We start from the raw sequence: 23,837 nt of genomic DNA on the forward strand, positions 1-23,837 counted from the left end.
GATGACGTCACAACGTGGCGTCACATCGGGAAGCAATCCGCCATTTTCTCAAACACCGAGTCAAATCAGCTCTGTTATTTTCCGTTTTTTCGACTGTTTTCCGTACCTTGGAGACATCATGCCTCGTCGGCGTGTTGTTGGAGGGTGTAACAACACGAACAGGGACGGATTCAAGTTGCACCAGTGGCCCAAAGATGCGAAAGTGGCAAGAAATTGGACGTTTGTTCCGCACACTTTACAGACGAAAGCTATGCTACGACAGAGATGGCAAGAATGTGTGGATATCCTGCGACACTCAAAGCAGATGCATTTCCAACGATAAAGTCAAAGAAATCTGCTGCCAGACCCCTGTTGAATCTGCTGGAGTGTGTGAGCAATTCAGGGACAAAGGCCCTCGGTAGCACGGCAAGCAATGGCGGCAGTTTGTTCCAGCATACGAGCGAGCTAAACCCCCTTTCGACCCTAGCTTCCCTGGCCTGCTGACATCAACTCCAAAACTGGACAGATCAACTTTCAGGAAAAGAGCGCGGATGAGGGTATGTCTACAGAATATATTAATTGATGAAAATTGGGCTGTCTGCACTCTCAAAGTGCACGTTGTTGCCAAATGTATTTCATATGCTGTAAACCTAGTTCATAGTTGTTAGTTTCCTTTAATGCCAAACAAACACATACCAATCGTTGGTTAGAAGGCGATCGCCGAATTCGTGCTCGCTTTCTCCCGTGTCGCTGGCTGTCGTGTCGTTTTCGTCGGTTTCGCTTGCATACGGTTCAAACCGATATGGCTCAATAGCTTCAGTTTCTTCTTCAATTTCGTTTTCGCTACCTACCTCCACACTACAACCATCCGTTTCAATACATGCGTAATCTGTTGAATCGTTTAAGCCGCTGAAATCCGAGTCTGAATCCGAGCTAATGTCGCTATAGCTTGCTGTTCTTTCCGCCATGTTTGTTTGTGTTGGCATCACTATGTGACGTCACAGGAAAATGGACGGGTGTTTATGACGATGGTTAAAATCAGGCACTTTGAAGCTTTTTTTAGGGATATTGTGTGATGGGTAAAATTTTGAAAAAAACTTCGAAAAATATAATACGCCACTGGGAACTGATTTTTAATGGTTTTAACCCTTCTGAAATTGTGATAATGTTCCCCTTTAAATAAAATAGTGAACATACAAGACAACTTGTCTTTTATTAGTAAGTAAACAAATAAAGGCTCCTAATTTAGTCTGCTGACATATGCAGTAACATATTGTGTCATTTATCATTCTATTATTTTGTCAACATTATTAAGGACAAGTGGTAGAAAATTAATTATTAATCTACTTGTTCATATAATGTTAATATCTGCTTACTTTCTCTTTCAACGTGTTCTATCTACACTTCTGTTAAAATGTAATAATCACTTATTCTTCTCTTCTTTGATACTTTACATTATTGTTGGATGATACCACAAATGTGGGTATCAATCCGATACCAAGTCGTTACAGGATCATACATTGGTCATATTCAAAGTCCTCATGTGTCCAGGGACATATTTCCTGAGTTTATAAACATAATATACATAAAAAAAAAACGAAAGAAGATGTTGTGATGCCAAAAAATATTGATGTAATCATAGTAGTATCGACTAGATACGTGCCTGTACTTGGTATCATTACAGTGGATGTTAGCTGTAGATCTACTAATGGCGTTTGTTTGCTTTGTTTGCTTGGGGCGGTATAGCTCGGTTGGTAGAGCGGCCGTGCCAGCAACTTGAGGGTTGCAAGTTCAATCCCCGCTTCCGCCATCCTAGTCACTGCCGTTGTGTCCTTGGGCAAGACACTTTACCCACCTGCTCCCAGTGCCACCCACACTGGTTTAAAAATGTAACTTAAATATTGGGTTTCACTATGTAAAGCGCTTTGAGTCACTTGAGAAAAAAGCGCTATATAAATGTAATTCACTTCACTTCACTTCACGCTTTGTGATGCCGGTGAGCTACGGTGTGTAGTGAAGCATGTTTAGCTATTCCTCGTCCTGCAGGGATGAAACTTGTCAACATCAGTGTGTAAAGGATATCACCAAATGGGCCCAGGAACACTTCAGAAAACCACTGTCAGTAACTACAGTTTGCCGCTACATGTGCAAGTGCTAGTCAAAACTCTACTATTCAAAACAAAAGCCATTTATCAACAACACCCAGAAACGCCGCCGGCTTCACTGGGCCCGAGCTCATCCAAGATGGACTGATGCAAAGTGGAAAATTGTTCTGTGGCCTGACAAGTCCACATTTCAAATAGTTTTTGGAAACTGTGGACGTCGCGTCCTCATCTGAATGTCATTAAAACAGTTAGCTCCATTTTTTGGCACTTCTTCCACTCCCGTCCTTGCACGCTACACAACAAAGATGACGGAGAAAAGTAAGTAAATAAGACCGCCCACAAAACGGCGCATCCTGAAGCGACTGTCAGAAAGCGACTTGAAGATGGTCCATAAAACATAATCCATGCAACATTTTCACCAAAGAACCAGCATTACATGTTATGTAGACCACAAGGAGCGCCTTATGGTTCGGAAAATACGGTAATTAGTTTGACAACTTTGGGTGCAAATTAGATTTAATACATACAATGGCCGCCGCACTCGTCTATTGGCCTCAGGTGCACACATAGAAACATGAAATATTGACACAAGCGCGAGTGTTCATTCACAAATGTACAAAAGTGTGTAACACGGCAGACGGGAGGTAGACTAGGAGAGAAGTCATTGAGCCTTGTCTTCGTCCTTCTCTTCCTCCTGAGCGCCGGGACCGCATTTTATGTCGGAGTTGAGGGGTCTCGACCCCGTTTTCGCTTTCATTTCGGTCCAGACACGAGTCGCCTCTGGGCTTGTACTTTCCTTTTTCGGAGCCCAGCCTTCCGGTCTTTCGGGGGCCAGCAGTGATGTTTGATTTCTGTTCCGTGCTGTGGCTGTTTCCTTTTTTCGATGGGCAGGTCAATTACTTTACAGGGGTGAGTCCACAGCGCGCTAAATGGCTGACTGAATGATTAATAATTAGGGATGTCCGAAAATGGCTTTTTGCCGATATCCGATATTCCGATATTGTCCAACTCTTTAATTACCGATACCGATATCAACCGATACCGATATCAACCGATATATACAGCCGTGGAATTAACACAATATTATGCCTAATTTGGACAACCAGGTATGGTGAAGATAAGGTACTTTAAAAAAAAAAAAATAAATAAATAAAATAAGATAAATAAATTAAAAAAATTCTTAGGTAAAAAAGAAAGTAAAACAATAAAAAAACAGTTACATAGAAACTAGTAATTAATACAAATTAGTAAAATTAACTGTTAAAGGTTAGTACTATTAGTGTGCTTACGGACTGTATCCCTTGCAGACTGTATTGATATATATTAATATATAATGTAGGAACCAGAATATTAATAACAGAAAGAAGCAACCCTTTTGTGTGAATGAGTGTAAATGGGGGAGGGAGGTTTTTTGGGTTGGTACACTAATTGTAAGTGTATCTTGTGTTTTTTATGTTGATTTAATAAAAAAAAAACAAAAAAAAAAACTATACCGATAATACTGATAATTTCCGATATTACATTTTAACGCATTTATCGGCCGATAATATCAGCAGGCCGATATTATCGGACATCTCTATTAATAATAATTTTTTTTTATTAAATATTAATTAAACATTAAATAGAAGCATCTCTTATATTAGCATGCTAACATTTTATGCTAGCTTTTTTTTTTTGCTACTTTCTATGTTTACACCAACAGATACTGCATTTTCGGTATTTCTTCTTACCTAGGCTGACCATGTTCGGAAATCCCATAAAGAGGACGCATATATGTGTCCCGGGACTAGGTGAAAATTTGCCAATGATACTCGAACTTGCTTCACAAATAATATATTTATTTAAATAAAGCATTTTTTTTTTCTTCTCTGTTGACAGCAGTGTTGGCGCTAGGGATTTTCAAAACGGGGTCCCAGGGACCCCATCAAGTCATAAAAATGGGGCCCCACAGTAAATTTTTGGGGTCCCACTTTTTTGTAAGTGTTTTGAAAAAATAAAGTAAACATATGCATTATCCTGTTATATCTCACATTCTATATTGTGTTTTGGAAAAAGGTTGTTATAAACGTTACTTAATTCATTAAAAAAAAATAATAATAAAAAAAGAAAACAAATGTGTATACATATGTAAATGTATTCAGTTTTAAACATTCATTCACTTTCTTCTTTCCTTCATGGATCTGAACGTCACCGTTGCTGGTAGTTTTTTCTATGTTTTTGTTTAATAAGTTGTAGGTGTATTTATGTCAGTATAAAAGTGTAAAAAGTGTTTTGCTTGGGTCATGAAATGATGATAATGGTGTGCCAGGGCATACATACATTTTATATTTAAAGCTTAAATCTCTGGAGTCTACATCAACTTCAGATCTATTCCTCATTTCAAAATGTTTTAGTTTTTTTCATGTTGTTTTTTTGTTTGTTTGTTTTCCGCCCTTTTTTGTCAAACAAAACTATGTTTTTGTATGGCAAACACACAAAATATGCAAAATCTTCCACCAAAAATATTTTTCTTAGTGGAATATTTGATGTGAAGTAATGGGAACCTTGGATAGGTCAATAATTCATAATAACATTGATTTTGATTCAATATTATGTTTTGAGCAATGACCGTTTGAAAGAAAATAAAAACAGCTTTGTTTTATTAGTCAACATTGCAACTTTTTCTAAATTACATTTCACCTTTAAGCTTTTTTATTTCACTTTTGTTATGTTTTTGTTAATTTTAATAGTATTTTTAGAATGTGCCATGGGCCTTTAAAACATTAATTGTGGGCCGCAAATGGCCTCCGGGGCACACTTTTGACACCCCCTGCTATAGATAATAAAAAATTAAATATGAAAAATCTATGGATAAAAAGCAGAGCCTGGCGACGCATTCGCGTTTATCATAACTCTCTCTCTCTCTCTGTCTCTGCCCCTCCCTCACCAATGCGGCTGCGTGCACAATTTGTTTTGTTTTTAACCCCTTCTTAACCCTGAACGTACAGTGAAAATACACGCAACCCTAACTCAAAATGCCGAACATTTGAGGCATTTAAGAAACTCCGCCCAGACAGCCCCGCAAAAGAGGACATGTCCAGGGGAAAAGAGGACGTATGGTCAGTCTATTCTTATCACGTCATGTGCTAGCTTCTTAACATTAGCATGCTTGTATGCTAACATTAGCGCGGCAACTTTTTCAGCTAATATTACGCTTTTTTCTCTTAATTTAAGTCGTATACCTTGGAACGAAAAACTTTTTTATAAAGTTATAAAAATTAAAATTAAATTTTATTTTATTTTTTAAGACATGTATCTCGTGCACACTACAACCTTTTTATAAAGTTATAAAAATTATTTATTTTTATTTTTTTAGACATGTTTCTCGTGCGCACGAGAAACTTTATAAAAAGTTATAAAAATAAAATGTATAAAAAAAATTAAAAAAAATGTAAGACATGTATCTCATGCACACGAGAGTTTCTCGAGATACATGTCTAAAAAAAATTATAAATATTTTTTTATTATTTTTTTTAACTTTGTGGGGAATTTCTCGTGCGCACTAGATGCATGTCTGAGAAAAATTAAATTAAATAAAAAATGTTTTAAAAAGTGTTCCCCCCATGTCCCTTTAGGGGCTCCGTAGAAATGGCTTAGTGGTTAGAGTGTCCATCGTGAGTTCAAACCGAGTCATACCAAAGTCTATAAAAATGGGACCCGTTACCTCCCTGCTTGGCACTCAGCATCAAGGGTTGGAAATTGGGGGTTAAAATCACCAAAAATTATTCCCGGGCGTGCCCACCGCTGCTGCTCACTGCTCCCCTCACCTCCCAGGGGGGGTGAACAAGGGGATGGGTCAAACGCAGAGGACCAATTTCACCACACCTAGTGTGTGTGTGTGTGTGTGACAATCATTGCCACTTGGGGCGGTATAGCCCGGTTGGTAGAGTGGCCGTGCCAGCAACTTGAGGGTTCCAGGTTCGATCCCCCACTTCCGCCATCTTAGTCACTGCCGTTGTGTCCTTGGGCAAGACACTTTTACCCCACCTGCTCCCAGTGCCACCCACACTGGTTTAAATGTAACTTAGATATTGGGTTTCACTATGTAAAAGCGCTTTGAGTCACTAGAGAAAAAGTGCTATATAAATATAATTCACACAGCGTGACACTTGTTAACTGTTAGCGTGCTAATGTTAGCGTGCTAGCGCGCTAACATTGAAGTGCTAACTTTTTTTTGCAAATGTTATTTTTTTTTTTTTTTGCTCAGTGGTCTACGGTAATCGTAAGTCACCTTTAGAGTGTGAGTTTGAACGTAATTAATGTTGTCGTTTTTGAATACACTTTAAAGTATTGTTGTGATAAGGAGTAAGACAAATATGTAAAAGATATAACATTAGTGAAGGATTTATATTTTTTTATTTCCTTTCTGATGCTAGTTTTCTCGTGTTCAACATACCACCATATTTTTCGGACTATAAGTCACAGTTTTTTTCATTGTTTGGCTGGGGGTGCGACTTATACTCAGGAGCGACTTATGTGTGAAATGATTAACACATTACCGTAAAATATCAAATAATATTATTTAGCTCATTCACGTAAGAGACTAGACCAGGGGTCGGCAACCCAAAATGTTGAAAGAGCCATATTGGACCAAAAATATAAAAAAAAATCTGTCTGGAGCCGCAAAAAATTAAAAGCCATATTACATACAGATAGTGTGTCATGAGATATAAATTGAATTAAGAGGACTTAAAGGAAACTAAATGACCTCAAATATAGCTACAAATGAGGCATAATGATGCAATATGTACATATAGCTAGCCTAAATAGCATGTTAGCATCGATTAGCTTGCAGTCATGCAGTGACCAAATATGTCTGATTAGCACTCCAACAAGTCAATAACATCAACAAAACTCACCTTTCATGCACAACCTTAAAAGTTTGGTGGACAAAATGAGACAGAAAAAGAAGTGGCATAAAACACGTCCTAGAAAGTCGGAGAAAGTTATACATGTAAACAAACTACGGTGAGTTCAAGGACCGCCAAAATTATTAGGACAAAACGGCGCTTGCCAAATACTCGAATCAGTGAAGCATGTTTAATATAAACAGTGTGCTTTATAACAATTAGGGAGGTTTGTGTCATGTTTGTCCTCCTACAGCAGGGGTCGGCAACCCGCGGCTCTAGAGCCTTTAGCGCCGCCCTAGTGGCTCTCTGGAGCTTTTTCAAAAATGTATGAAAAATGGAAAAAGTTGAGGGGAAAAAAATATATTTTTTGTTTTAATATCGTTTCTGTAGGAGGACAAACATGACACAAACCTCCCTAATTGTTATAAAGCACACTGTTTATATTAAACATGCTTCACTGATTCGAGTATTTGGCGAGCGCCGTTTTGTCCTACTAATTTTGGCAGTCCTTGAATTCACCTTAGTTTGTTTACATGTATATCTTTCTGCGACTTTCTAGGACGTGTTTTATGCCACTTATTTTTCTGTTTCATGTTGTCCACCAAACTTTTAACGTTGTGCATGAATGCACAAAGGTGAGTTTTGTTGATGTTATTGACTTGTGTGGAGTGCTAATCAGACATATTTGGTCACTGCATGACTGCGAGCTAATCGATGCTAACATGCTATTTAGGCTAGCTATATGTACATATTGCATAATTATGCCTCATTTGTAGCTATATTTGAGCTCATTTAGTTTCCTTTAAGTCATATTAATTCAATTTATATCTCATGACACACTATCTGTATGTAATATGGCTTTTAATTTTTTGCGGCTCCAGACAGATTTGTTTTTGTATTTTTGGTCCAATAAGGCTCTTTCAACATTTTGGGTTGCCGACCCCTGTCCTACAGAAACCATATTAAAACAAAAAATTGATTTTTTTTCCCCTCATCTTTTGTCAATTTCTCATACATTTCTGAAAAAGCTCCAGAGAGCCACTAGTGCGGCGCTAAAGAGCCACATGTGGCTCTAGAGCCGCGGGTTGCCGACCCCTGGACTAGACGTATAAGATTTCATGGGATTTAGCGATTAGGAGTGACAGATTGTTTGGTAAACGTATAGCATGTTCTATATGTTATAGTTATTTGAATGACTCTTACCATAATATGTTACGTTAACATACCAGTTGGTTATTTATGCCTCATATAACGTACACTTATGCAGCCTGTTGTTCACTATTCTTTATTTATTTTAAATTGCCTTTCAAATGTCTATTCTTGGTGTTGGCTTTTATCAAATAAATTCCCCCAAAAATGCGACCTATATATGTTTTTTTCCTTCTTTATTATGCATTTTCGGCCGGTGCGACTTATACTCCGAAAAATACGGTACTAAATGCAGTACATGTTTCTGCTGTAAAATGTAATAATTGATTGTTTATTGTCAGATGTGATTGATGGCATTATACCGCTGGCTAACAATGACCAAGCACCAAGGCTTTGCAGACAACAATCCCATCATGTACGTTTTTTTATGAGCATCACACTGTGCATGTCTTAGTACGTTAACGTGTTCTATGCATGCTCATGAATGTACGGGCTCAGCGGGATTCCGACCGGCGCGGCGAGGATTAGGCTCAAGCCGAGCACCTCTCAACTGTATAATTGCAACATGTTTTTGTTTTTTTCTTCCTCCTTTTCCCGCCGACTCAGCAGACTTGCCAAGCCTGCTCTGTCGAACACTCCGGCTACTCGACTAATGAAATCTGATTTACTAATAAAAAAGGCCACTCACGTCACATTAAGGCGGCAGCTTGGATCAGTACATTTAGATAATGAATCCTCGCCCAGTGGAACAATTATCGAGCCATTTTTTCCTTCTTTTTTTTTGGCCTTCAAATGTGTGGTTGACAAAAGTATTTTTATGTGAGTGAGCGAAAGATGGCCCAAAACAGAATACAATGATTTGCAAATCCTTTTCAACCTATATTCAATTAAATACACATTAAAGGCAAGATACTTCACATTCGAACTGGAAAACGTTGTTATTTTTTTGCAAATATTAGCTCATTTGGAATTTGATGCCTGCAACATGTTTCAAAAAAGCTGGCACAAGTGGCAAAAAAGACTGAGAGAGTTGAGGAAGGCTCGTCAAACACTTATTTGGAACATCCCACAGGTGAACGGGCTAATTGGGAACAGGTGGGTGCTGTTGCGTTTTGGACCAGTTGTTCCTCCCAGGGAATTCAAGTCCAAAGTCGCTCCCAAGCTCTTTACGACACTTAAAGCTGAGTTGAAAAACCACCAGAGACAAAATAGGTATTTTGTAATATATTGGCAAAGCTTTGCAGATATACATTTGAGACCAGTCCAGCATAGAACATTCTATCGCGCCGCCAAAATGGTCTGTCTCCCCGACCCCAAAACCCTCTCTCCTCTCCCTAGTCAAAACACATGCTAGTCAAAACACATTCCAAAGAATTCAAGGTTAACTCACACAGTTTACTTGCAGAGAAACAGAAAGAGAATAAATGGAAAACACGAGCTGTTTTCAAATATGACTATGAAAGAAAATAAGTAACACTAAAATTCGGATATATGTAAATATCTGCCTCCGACAGTGCCATGATTGGGGATAAAAGCAGCTTCCATGAAACAAGGACGGGGCGAGGGTCACCACTGTGTCAACAAATGCGTGAGGAAATTGTCCAACAGTTTAAGAACAACATTACTCAACGAGCTATGTTTTAATAATTACTTCACTTCTATAGGTGGCTATGAAGCCGCACCGCTTGATGGATTGTCGGCACATTAAACATACGGGTATCATTATGGTGTGTGTATAAGGTAAGACATATTATCTGGCGTTTTGTTTCGCAATATTATGCAAAAGCAACTTGTATTACCTTCTGGTACCTGCTGATCTGTATTTGGGATCTGCATAAGTCCTGAAAAGTTGAGCGCTTCCGCCTTTGTCGTCGATAAGCGGACATTCATTCTATAAAGTAGTGTAAAGTTCTTACTTATATTTGTCAGTTAACTCGCCATGAAAGCGCTAAAACATGCCGGTGTCGTGAGTTTACATTATTCACCCAAGGAACTTTAGTTATTAGGGAGTTCCGGTCGGACGGTTTTTCACGGGACACACTGACATCATAGGTTGCACTAGTGAGCCACGGATGAGAAGATGCTGCGCCGTTATTGATTTAAGTAAAGTCAGAATGGAACAGGTGGGTGCCATGATTGTGTATAAAAGCAGCTTCCATGAAATGCTCAGTCGTTCACGAACAAGGATGGGGCGAGGGTCACCACTTTGTGAACAAATGCCTGAGCAAATTGTCGAACAGTTTAAGAACAACATTTCTCAATGAGTTATTGCAAGGAATTTAGGGATTTCACCATCTACGGTCTGTAATATCATCAAAAGTTTCAGAGAATCTGGAGAAATCACTGCACGTAAGCGATGATATTACGAACTTTCGATCCCTCAGGCGCTTCTGCGTCAAAAAGCGACATCATAGGTTGTGAGTTCAAACCCCAGCCGAGTAATACCAAAGACTATAAAAAATGGGACCCATTACCTCCCTGCTTGGCACTCAGCATCAAGGGTTGGAATTGGGGGTTAAATCACCAAAAATGATTCCTGGGCGCGGCCACTGCTGCTGCCCACTGCTCCCCTCATCTCCCAGAGGGTGATCAAGGGTGATGGGTCAAATGCACAGAATAATTTCGCTACACCTAGTGTGTGTGTGACAATCGTTGGTACTTTAACTTTAACTTTAAAGGATATCACCACATGGGCTCAGGAACACTTCACACAACCACTGTCCATAACTAAATCAGCCTGTTCGTGCCACTCGTGCCAGCTTTTTTGAAACATGTTGCAGGCATCAGATTCCAAATGAGCTAATATTTGCAAAAAATAAAGTTTCTCAGTTCGAACGTTAAGTATCTTGCCTTTGCAGTCTATTTAATTGAATGTAGGTTGAAAAGGATTTGCAAATCATTGTATTCTGTTTTAATTTACCATTTATGGAATGTGCCAACTTCACTGGTTTTGGGTTTTGTAGAAGCTATAAAAACTTTGATAATATACTGATTAAAATAAATGGTAAAGCAATTGAAATAGTTGAAAGCACTAAATTCCTTGGAGTATACATAGGTGGATTCACAAATTTCAAAAGCCATATTTAATATTTTTAATAAATAAATAATCTAAATTTGAAACACTTTCTTCCTCTCAACGCTCTCCTAATTCTGTATCGGACTCTATTTGAACCACATATAAACTATTGCAAAGCCATATGGTGTTACTCGTATCCCAGTTATCTTAGAGAACTGGAGATTCTTCAGATGAAAGTCATACGTGTACATACTTAAACGCTCCCTCAGATCCTCTTTTTTTATGGCTACAATCTTCTGAAGCTTACTGAGTGCAACCGATTCCACAGTGCTTGTATTATGTATAACGTAGTATACGGATTAAATTCCAGACTCTGCCAGCTCATTCCAGTGACCACTCCTTCCCATAGACATAACACTAGAAGTAAACCTTTATGAAGAGGGTAAAAGTCATCTAAAGTGTACACGCTTTGGTTTAGCCTGTAGAGGTCCGGTGATCTGGACTGAGATTGATAGCCTTATAAAAGAGTCACATTCTTTAAACATTTTTAAAAGGTGTTTTAAGCAAATGTTATTGTTGCGTTATGCTTAATATACTTAGCGCATCCCACATGGCTGAGGTTTTCACGTTGGTTGCATAATTTTGGTCTTGACCTCTGTATGTATGATAGGATAATCGCAAATATTCAAGATGCAACTTTTTAATAATATGATATTGAGATTGATTTGATGGATTTATAGATTCCTTCGTTATAAAGGTCAACCTGTTGGTAGGTTGGTATGGAATTGAAAATGGGTATTTGGTGGGTAGATTTTGAAATGAATTGTGTTCTACTGAATTTTGTATATTATATGATGATGTATATTTTAACTGTGGGTCCCTGTCCGTAAACTGTACGCTTCTAGGTATTACCTTTTTGCAGAACAAACTCTGATAATAACAAAAGAACTAGAGATGTCCGATAATGGCTTTTTTGCCGATATTCCGATATTGTCCAACTCTTAATTACCGATACCGATATATACAGTCGTGGAATTAACACATTATTATGCCTAATTTTGTTGTGATGCCCCGCTGGATGCATTAAACAATGTAACAAGGTTTTCCAAAATAAATCAACTCAAGTTATGGAAAAAAATGCCAACATGGCACTGCCATATTTATTATTGAAGTCACAAAGTGCATTTTTTTTTTTTAACATGCCTCAAAACAGCAGCTTGGAATTTGGGACATGCTCTCCCTGAGAGAGCATGAGGAGGTTGAGGTGGGGGGGTAGGGAGTAGCGGGGGGTGTATATTGTAGCGTACCGGAAGAGTTAATACAAGGGGTTCTGGGTATTTGTTCTGTTGTGTTACGGTGCGGCTGTTCTCCCGAAATGTGTTTGACGTTCTTGTTTGGTTTGGGTTCACAGTGTGGCGCATATTTGTAACAGTGTTAAAGTTTTTTATACGGCACTTACACTTGTGTGTGTGAAAAGCCGTAGAAGTTGTGTGACTGGGCCGGCATGCAAAGGCAGTGCCTTTAAGGTTTATTGGCGCTCTGTACTTCTCCCTACGTCTGTGTACACAGCGGCGTTTTAAAAAGTAATACATTTTACTTTTTGAAACCGATACCGATAGTTTTGAAACCGATACCGATAATTTCCGATATTACATTTTAAAGCATTTATCGGCCGATAAAAGAACCAATAATGTTGTATAAAATTGTCTGTAAGGTGATGTGGTCCTGATGGCTTCATCTGGCCAGGATCTTCAGCTCTCACTGGATCGGTTCGCAGCCGAGTGTGAAGCGACTGGGATGAGAATCAGCACCAACCAAGTCTGAGTCCATGGTTCTCGCCCGGAAAAGGGTGGAGTGCCATCTCCGGGTTGGGGAGGAGATCTTGCCCCGAGTGGAGGCGTTCAAGTATCTCACAGTCTTGTTCACGAGTGAGGGAAGAGTGGATCGTGAGATCGACAGGCGGATCGTGCGACATCTTCAGTAATGCGGACGCTGTATCGATCTGTTGTGGTGAAGAAGGAGCTGAGCCGGAAGGCAAAGCCCTCAATTTATCGGTCGATCTACGTTCCCATCCTCACCTATGGTCATGAGCTTTGGGTTATGATCGAAAGGACAAGATCACGGGTAATGAGTTTCCTCCGCCTGGTGGCGGGGCTCTCCCTTAGAGATAGGATGAGAAGCTCTGTCATCCGGGAGAAGCTCAGAGTAAAGCCACTGATCTTCCACATCGAGAGGAGCCAGATGAGGTGGTTCGGGCATCTGGTCAGGATGTCACCCGAACACCTACCGAGGGCACGTCCGACCGGTAGGAGGCCACCGGGAAGACCCAGGACACGTTGGGAAGACTATGTCTCCTGGCTGGCCTGGGGTCGCCTCGGGATCCCCCGGCAGGAGCTGGAAGAAGTGGCTGGGAAGACGGAAGTCTGGGCTCTGGAGGTCCAAAATTAAAAAATAATGTACAGGCATATCCCGGGCAGCTAAAAGTGGCAATTATCAGCTGATACGGAGACCGGGAAAGCAGAGGACGGGATGATGTTACTGTTGTATTGTTGCGTGCTGCAAAAAAATGTGCGCGGACTGGCGAGATCTCGTAAGAGTCCACGCTATTTCACTGCGCGTAGGAGCCGCAACAGAACGGCGGTGGGGATTGCCAGACGGCAGATTGCGGCATTCAGTGGAAATTTCAGGCGCACGGGGAGGGTATTTGTGGTATCATCCAAAACTAATGTAAAGTATCAAACAACAGAAGAATAAGTGATTATTACATTTTAACAAAAGTGTAGATTGAACATGTTAAAAGAGAAAGTATGCAGATATTAACAGTTAATGAACAAGTAAATTAATAATTAATTTTCTACCGCTTTTCCTTAATAATGTTGACAAAATAATAGAATGGGAAATGACACAATATGTTACTGCATATATATAACTAAAGTTATGACCAAAAAAGGAGCAAAAATGTACCTCAAAGGACAAAAAAAGTCACCAATATACTCTGAAAAGTTGGTGGTGGAGATTGCCACAAGGCAGGTCGCGGCATTCGGTGGACATTTCGGGCTCACGGGGCGGGAATCGTACATGCGCCAATCATTCGGAATCTGTGGTATCATCCAAAACTAATGTAAAGTATCCAAACAACAGAAGAATAAGTGATTATTACATTTTAACAGAAGTGTAGATAGAACATGTTAGAAGAGAAAGTAAGCAGATATTAACAGTAAATGAACAAGTAGATTAATAATTCATTTTCTACTGCTTGTCCTTAATAATGTTGACAAAATAATAGAATGATAAATGACACAATATGTTACTGCATATGTCAGCAGACTAATTAGGAGCCTTTGTTTGTTTACTTACTACTAAAAGACAAGATGTCTTGTATGTTCACTATTTTATTTAAGGACAAACTTGCAATAATAAACATATGTTTAATGTACCCTAAGATTTTTTGTCAAAATAAAGCCAATAATGCAATTTTTTGTGGTCTCCTTTATTTAGAAAAGTTTTGAAAAGTATCAAAATATCATGACAACACTACAACCAAAGTTATGACCAAAAAAGGAGCCAAAATGTACCTCAAAGGACAAAAAAAGTCATCAATATACTCTGAAATGTTGACTAATTGTGTTTATGGATTTATCGCCATCCTCCTCACTCTTGGATCGTTCTTTTTCGCCTTCCTCTCCCCTCGCCCCCTGTGCCGCAGCAGCTTCCACCTCCGCTGCCTCCACTCGTCACCTTGTTAACACTTTGAAGCGGCGGCAGATCTGAGGGGCTGACAAGCGGCGGCCAGATGTGGCGAGGCCTCCCCGTGATTACACGGACTTAAATATGAGACAGCCAATTTGTTCCTGCTTTGACACTCTCCGTGTCGCAAGCAGACAGGCGGTAGAGTCGGCTCAGCAAATACGCTTTGAATTATTCTATTTGGCCATCACAGGATGCTCTCAAGTAGTTCAGCACCAAAGTCTTGAACAGCGTCAACTCTTTTTAGGAGGACTTAAAGTTAAAGTACCAATGATTGTCAACACCCAGATATTATTCTCTGCATTTGACCCATCACCCTTGATCACCCCCTGGGAGGTGAGGCGAGCAGTGAGCAGCAGCGGTGGCCACGCCCTGGAATCATTGTTGGTGATTTAACCCCCAATTCCAATCATTGATGCTGAGGGACAAGCAGGGCGGTAATGGGTCCCATTTTTATAGTCTTTGGTATGACTCGGCCAGGGTTTGAACTCACAACCTACCGATCTCAGGGCGGACACTCTAACCACTAGGCCATTGAGTAGGTAATAATGCACTATGTACATACAGTGAGCCTAAATAGCATGTGTTGCGTCTGACCAGTCTTCCTCTCAGGGAATAAAAGTCATTGGTCAATCCCAAATTCTTTCGGATGACATATATGTTGAGTAAGAAGGACCATCAAGACAGAATAGCAATATTACCAAGTTTTACTAAAGCTTTAGTGGTCCCCAACCTTTTTGTAGTTGCGGACCGGTCAACGCTTGAAAATTTGTTCCGGGGGGGGTGATTTTATTTTTTTTAATTTTTTTAATTAATTTATTTATTTTTTTAAATAAAGAAATACAATCATGTGTGCTTACGGACTGTATCCCTGCAGACTGTATTGATATACATTGATATATAGTGTATATATAGTGTTTTTATGTTGATTTAATAAAAAAATAAAAAAAAATAAAAACTTGTGCGGCCCGGTATCAATCGGTCCGCGGCCCGGTGGTTGGGGACCACTGCTTTAGGAGACCAGCCTTACAATACGTCTCGAAGCGGTTTAAAAATCAAACGGAAAGAGTCAGCTTATATAGTACGAAAACATCCCCCCTCCCGCCCAGGAAGAAACACAGCCTTATTGTTCTAAACTGATAAGGTAAAAAGAGAGTACATTATACTCCCAATACACATTCCAGCGTCTTCAAAGTAAGAAACAGAGTTTACTAGCGAACAAAAAGAAGAAAGCAAAAAGTGTACACATTGGGAAAATATTAGCTGTTTTAAACATGACTATGAATAAAGAAAGAACTCTTAAAAATATATGCATTCTCCACACATGTTAGCATTGATTAGCTTGCAGTCATGCACTGACCAAATAAGTACTCCAGCAAATCAATAACATCAACAAAGCGCAACGTTGTGCATTCACGCACAGCATAAAACGTTTGGTGGACAAAACGAGACAAAGAAAGAGTGGCATTAAACACGTCTGTATGTGGCAGCATCGGAGAAAGTTGTGCCTGTGAACAAACTACGGTGAGTTCAAGTATCGCTGAAATGAGTAGGACAAAATGGTGCTTGCCAAATACTCTCATCAGTGAAGCATATATAACATAAACAGTGGGATTTCTAACAATTAGGGAGGTTTGTGTCATGTTTATTCTCTTATTAAAACAACAAATATATTTTTTTATTCATCCTTTTCCATTTTTACACATCTCTAAAAAAGGTCCAGGGAGCCACTAGGGCGCCGCTAAAAAAAAAAGCCTTAACCATTGAAAAGGTCAGCGATTAGATCAATGCATACATTGGTACTAAAATGAGTGAAGAGGCTACTTTTTGCAGGAAGATCTCGGCCCCTTGCGTATTCACAGCTTCTTTATTTTTTTTACTCGACGTGATGGAATGCAAGCAATTCTCATCTTAGACTTAGACTTCCTTTTTATTGTCATTCAAATTTGAACTTTACAGCACAGATAAGAGCGAAATTTTGTTGCATAAGCTCATGGTAGTGCAGGATAAAAAAGCAATAAGGTGCATATATAAATAAATAAATAATATATAAATATATATATATATAAAATAAATAAATATATATAAATAAATAAATAGATTACTGTACAGATAAATATATTGCACTTTTTCACATGCGTCCATATTTATGGATGTATGTTATATTGTCTTTTTTATTCCAGCGAGTTAATCCATTTCGGGGGGAGTTGAGGGTATGATTTAATTATGATGCGTTCAAGAGTCTTACGGCTTGAGGGAAGAAGCTGTTACAGAACCTGGAGGTTCTGCTTCGGAGGCTGCGGAACCTCTTTCTAGAGTCCAGCAGTGAAAACAGTCCTTGGTGGGGGTGGGAGGAGTCTTTGCAGATTTTCTGAGCCCTGGTCAGGCAGCGGCTTTTTGCGATCTCCTGGATAGGAGTAAGAGGAGTCCTGATGATCTTTTCCGCCGTCCTCACCACTCTCTGGAGAGACTTCCAGTCTGAGGCATTGCAGGCTCCAGTCCAGACAGAGATGCTGTTGGTCAGCAGGCTCTCTATAGTGCCTCTGTATCTTCCATCCATCCATCCATTTTCTACCACTTGTCCCTTTTGGGGTCGCCTGGGGGCTGCAGCCTATTAGTACACAAACATTCAGCCTTTATAAAAATAATAAGGGAAATTGTACCCCCATGTTATGTAGCAATGCAATCATACCGAGAGGTCTTCACAGCATTATATTGTGCAAGTGTGTGGGCATGGTGGCGCGCCTTGATGGCTTTGTGAAAGTTGACTACAGTCGGCTTTCTTTTGTTGGCGGAAAACAAAACAAAACCGTTGCAATAATAACCCTGTGTGAATGTGCAACAGATTCACTTTCAGTCTTGTTTTTTTCATGGGTTTCAACAAAAGAAAGCAGCTTGATAAGGGACCTGTCAGCAGACCTGTTTTATTTTATTTTAAATTATGTCTAAACTGACCTTTAGTTGGCGGAATAAAACTTAGCTAAGAGTTGTGCGAGTGTGTATTTGTGCATGTGTGTGTTCATGCTGCCAACCCAAATCACTCCAGTGAAGATGGACTGACAGACGGATGGTTATATCCAGCCTGGGGGGTGGCAGAAACCGCATCATGCCAGCAGAATGATGAACTCACTGTGTGTGCACGAGCGTGTGTGTGTGTGTGTGTGTGTGTGTGTGGTTGGCTGACAGAGTGTGTACAGTCGGCAGAAAGGGGCATGCGTGCACGGTGACATCTTTAAAGTTGAATTAACGCATGGTGACAACATTTCATGCACATTCTTGCCCGTGCAATCTCATTTTGGAAATGCAGCAACGATGGCAATGAAGGAAACAGGTTTGGATGCACACGTTTATAGGTCAGGGATAACATCCACTATATTGCAAAAGTATTTGGCCACCTGCCTTGACTCACATATGAACTTGAAGTGCCATCCCATTCCTAACCCATAGGGTTCAATATGATGTCGGTCCACCTTTTGCAGCTATTACAGCTTCAACTCTTCAACTATATATATATATGTATATGTACATGTATATATATATACATATATGTACATACATATATATATATATATATATATATATATATATATATATATATATATATATATATGTATATGTACATGTATATACATACATGTATATATATACATATACATGTGTATATATATATATATATATATATATATATATACATACACATGTATATATATACATGTATATATATATATATATATATATATATATATATATATATATATATATATACACATGTATGTATATATATATATATACATGTATATATATATATATATATATATATATATATATATATATATATATATATATATATATATATATATATGTGTATGTATATATATATATATATATATATATATATATATATATATATATATATATATATATATATATATATATATATATATATATATATATATATATATATATGTGTATATATGTATATGTGTATATTGTTGCGTTTGGACCGGTTGTTCTTCCCAGGGAATTCAAGTTTCTGGTCGTCGCTCCCAAGCTCTTTACGACACTTAAAGCTGAGTAAAAGAACCACCAGAGACAGAATAGGTATTTTGTATATGTTTGCAAAGCTTTGTAAATATAAATGAGACCAGTCCAGCATATAACATTCAATCACGCAGCTAAGATGGTCTGCCCCCCGAAATGGAAACCTTCTATTCTATAAAGTCTCTCTCTCTCCCTCCCTCGCTGTCTTGTCTTTTCAGCCCAAACACATGCCCATTGTCCTCCGCACCTGGACATAAGAATAGATAAGAAGAAGGAGTATCTCTCTTTCTTACATTCCACACTCAAGGCTAGCACACAGTATTTGCAGACAACCAAAAGACCACAATTGGAAGAAAAACACTAGCTGTTTTGTAATATGATTATGAAATTAAAGAAGTAACACTTAAATACAGATATATGTAAATATCTGCCTCCGACAATATATATATATATATATATATATATATATATATATATATATATATATATATATATATATATATATATATATATATGTATGTGTGGGGAAAAAAAATCACAAGACTATTTCATCTCTACAGGCCTGTTTCATGAGAGGGGGTACCCTCAATCGTCAGGAGATTTTAATGGGAGCATTCGCATACCATGGTTTATACAGGGCACAGAGTGGGTGGGTACAGGCTGGCCTAGGGGCGTGGTGATTGGCTCATGTGTTACCTAGGAGGTGTTTCCGTCTATGGCGGCATGTTGTTACAATTTTGCTGCGCTTGTTGAGGGCGCAGCGAAATTGTAACAACATGCCACCATAGACGGAATATGTGCATATTAATTTACCTGGTTACAATAATCTTTGAAGTTTTTTTATCTTGATCTATACTGGATTGGCTTTTCATAACACACATTTGGAGAAGATCAACATAGCCTTCACATCCTTTATTTGTTCTGCATGCGCCCTTGAGTGGAAAAAAGTTTTAGAATATGTCATAATAGAATAAGACTAATTGGTGTAACTTGGGTGAAATAAATATTGAAATATGAATTATTCTCTGTCCCCTAACTGCCGTAGCGTTTTAATGCAATCTCCGAGCTGCGTCTGCTAGTCAGTCATTAGTTAGCATGTCACAAAAGAATCCTTGGTTTCTTGTAATAATTTACATTTTTTTTCTCGCGTCCCCAAAAGAGGAGTTCAAAGTCATCGTCGCAGTTGTTAAAGGTAGTGAGTGTGCGAGCGATGAAACGTGAACTTAAAAGACTGCTTGTAAATCAGAGCAATATTTCCCCCGCTAATGTAATTAGATGTTCCTGAAGCGGCCATATTTTTTTTTTTTTTTTTTTTGGGGGGGGGCGGCGGCGGCCCTGCAGTGGTTCTTCAAGTTAACTTCACAAGAAACCGTCACACTTCATGCATGCATGGACACCAATACTGCTATGTTCAACCCCCATGAAGGCAACATTGGGAATACAGTACAATGCCTTTTAAACGTTACATGCACTGTAATTACTGGACTATTTTTAGTCTGCTTTTCAGCATTAATGACTGGTGGAAACAATGTTGTGCACTGTAATTATGGAGCATCTCAACAAGATGTAGGAGCAAAAGTACATTTGGCTTTTTGGTGGGGGGATTTTTGTGTTTATTTCTATTTTGCAAGGTGGTAGTTAACATGGCAGTAAGAACGATGGCATTAATTACACTGTTTGTCATCACATCGTATATGTGCTTGTGCATTTGCGACCTTAATTCGGCCCTTTTCTCTGTGGATTATTTTGAGTATTTCTATTATTTCAGGTGTCAGCAATCATTTAAGGGGAACTGCACTTTTTTTATTATTTTTTTTATTTTGCCTTTTCATCACAATCCTTATGAGAAGCAAGGACACATGTTACACGTATATTTTAAAACAAATAATTCATAATAATATACTTAATGACCTATAACACATTTTTTTATTTAAATATATATGTCTTTGTTTATATATATATCTATCTATATATATATATATATATATATATATATATATATATATATACTTTAAAAATATAAACAATGTTTAGTTAGTTAAATAAAACATCAAATATTGCTAACTTATGGATTCATTTTGAAATAATGATAATAAATAATCCGTGTAATAAAATGTGTAACTGAACATTAATATTTTCGTACAGGCAGAGTTTTTGAGACACTTAAGTCATGCAGTAAATAATATTGTTATTTTTATTCCAGTTTTACATGGGATAAACAACATTAACGTGTTGTAAAAAAAAAAGAGCAAAGAAAATCGGAATGTAATGAGAAAAAGCTGAAATGCTTTAAATAATAATTATTGATAATATAGTTAGTCACCTATAATACATAGCTGACACAATTAAATATTTTTGCATTTTTTTAATATATAAAAAATATCAATATGACCACTTCATACTTGACTTGTCAGTATGTGGCACTTGGTGGAAAAAGTTTAGACACCCCTGATATAATATATTAGATTATCTCAAAATTAAAAAAATATATACTTAAAAAATATAAACAACGTTTAGTTAGTTAAATAAAAAATAAAATATTGCTAATTTATGGATTATTTTTGAAAAATGACAACAACCACAATAAACTGTGTAATAAAATGTGTAACTAAACATTAATATTTTCGTACAGGCATAATTTTTGAGACACTTAAGTCATGCAGTAAATAATATTGTTATTTCTATTCCAGTTTTACATGGGAAAAACAACATTAATGTGTTTTAAAAAAAAACAACCAAAAAATCGGAATGTAATTAGAAAAAGCTGAAATGCTTTAAATAATAATTAATAATAATATACTTAGTCGCCTATAATACATAGCTGACACAATTAAAGATTTCAGCATTTTTTTTTCTATATAAAAAATATCAATATGGCCACTTCATCCTTATACTTTTCAGTGTGCGGCCCTTGGTGGAAAAAGTTTAGACACCCCTGATCTAAAATATTAAAAGCTCTCAAAATAAAAATAAAATATACTTAAAAATATAAACAACATTTAGCTATTTAATGAAAATATAAAATAATGCTAACTTATGAATTAATTTGGAAAATGACAACCATAATAAACATTGTTAAATGTGTAACTGAACATTGATATTTTCGTACGGGCAGAATGTTTGACACACAAGGTTATGCAGTTAATCCTAATATTAGTTTTCTTCTATTTTTACTTGGGAAAAATCTGAAATGCTTTAAGTAATAATGAATACTAATATATTTAGTCAGCTTTGTAATAATGGGCTTGTTCAAGGTGGCGATACAGCAAATTGGAGCAATCCATTCTGCTTCCAAATCACTTTGGATATTATATTTTTTAATGCATTCTAAATATTAAATAAATGCTATCAAAAGTCTGCGTACAATGGAGCTTATGGGAGTCATTCAATTCTGCCTATAGAGCCCCTAAAAAAACATCATAACACTTCCGTTAGGGTTTTATATACTGTACATGCTGTAAGTATATATGTAATGTAGTAACATTTGTAATAAAATTTAATATTTACGTATGTTGATCATTTTAAGCCTACGCGGCACATTAATTAACAAAGTTATATGATTATTACTCACTGCAGACTTTATGAGAGCCAGCAAATGTAATCAAACATCACTTACTGTACAATGTCTGCTGTCATTAGGATGTTGACTGCTTGGATGTTCATATATCCTCATTTAGATGAAGAATATCTCCGTCAAAGTGTCCCAACTTGTTGGATTATATCTTCAGCTATCTACTATCCAGGTGAGAGGCATGTTTTATGATCTCCAATGAACTTACAGGTAGCAAGGAAGCAGCTGATCAGTCGATGATGTAAACATAGGGACACACGGAAGTGATCAAGACGCCGCTATAAATAGTTTGTCTGCGTTAGCGCTTATAATAACAATATTCAAGTCACAAAATGTAATTGGAGTATTGTTGGCACATTTTCAATGTTTTTAATCGGCTTTTACGTGCAAAATAATGGAGCTCCCATTGGCTTCGCTGTAAGCGGACTTTTATTTTATTTTTTTTAATATTTAGAATGCATTAAAAAAAAATACATCCGTCATCATGTCTTTCATAATGATTGTGAACCAGAGGCAAAATCCCCCCAAAAAGTGCAGTTCCTCTTAAATACCTAGTGGGAGGAATTCTAAATAATGATTCAATATGTTTACATGAGCAAAAGTTTGGGTTTGGGTTTTGTAGACTATTTAGAGTTTTTTTTTACTTTTAATTGCATTGTCACATTATTACATATTCATTATTAATTTTGTTGTTTTATTTTATTTTCCGTCTGTTAATTATGAGTTCATTCTATGCAGGTTGGTTAGTACTTATTTTTCTAATCAGCCTGACCTAAGCCTAAGGTTTATGTGTTCAAAAAATGTATTTTTTTTTGTGATCAACACATGCTTTCATATCATTTTAGAATGTTGTAAACTTTAAGTAGGTTAGATATATTTATTGAAAATAATTAAAATCAAGAGTAATATTCTTAATTGAGACCCCTCTGCCGGGATAAAGTCGGGCCCCAAGGTCAAAAAGGTTACGTTTTTTTTATTTGTATTCTTTGTGTGTGTGTGTGTGTGTGTGTGTGTGTGTGTGTGTGTGTGTGTGTGTGTGTGTGTGTGTGTGTGTGTGTGTGTTTATATGTATGCAGTACAGGCCAAAACTTTGGACAGACCTTCTCATTTCAATGTGTTTTCTTTATTTCCATGACTATTTACATTGTAGATTGTCACTGAAGGCATCAAAACTATGACACCTGTAAAGTGAAAACCATTTCAGGTGACTACCTCTTGAAGCTCATCGAGAGAATGCCAAGAGTGTGCAAAGTAGTAATCAGAGCAAAGGGTGGCTATTTTAAAAGTAGAATATAAAATATAAAACATGTTTTCAGTTATTTCACCTTTATTTTTTGTTA

At 37.6% G+C, this 23,837-nt stretch overlaps 1 protein-coding gene across 1 annotated transcript in view; it reads left to right on the plus strand.

The window, feature by feature from the left end:
• The window catches only part of LOC133587215 (cadherin-22), a 615,599-nt gene that overhangs the window by 369,355 nt on the left and 222,407 nt on the right, over positions 1-23,837 (plus strand). The gene's annotated exons all lie outside the window — the stretch shown is intronic.

Source organism: Nerophis lumbriciformis, linkage group LG03, assembly GCF_033978685.3.
Source record: "Nerophis lumbriciformis linkage group LG03, RoL_Nlum_v2.1, whole genome shotgun sequence".
Lineage (NCBI taxonomy): Eukaryota > Metazoa > Chordata > Actinopteri > Syngnathiformes > Syngnathidae > Nerophis > Nerophis lumbriciformis.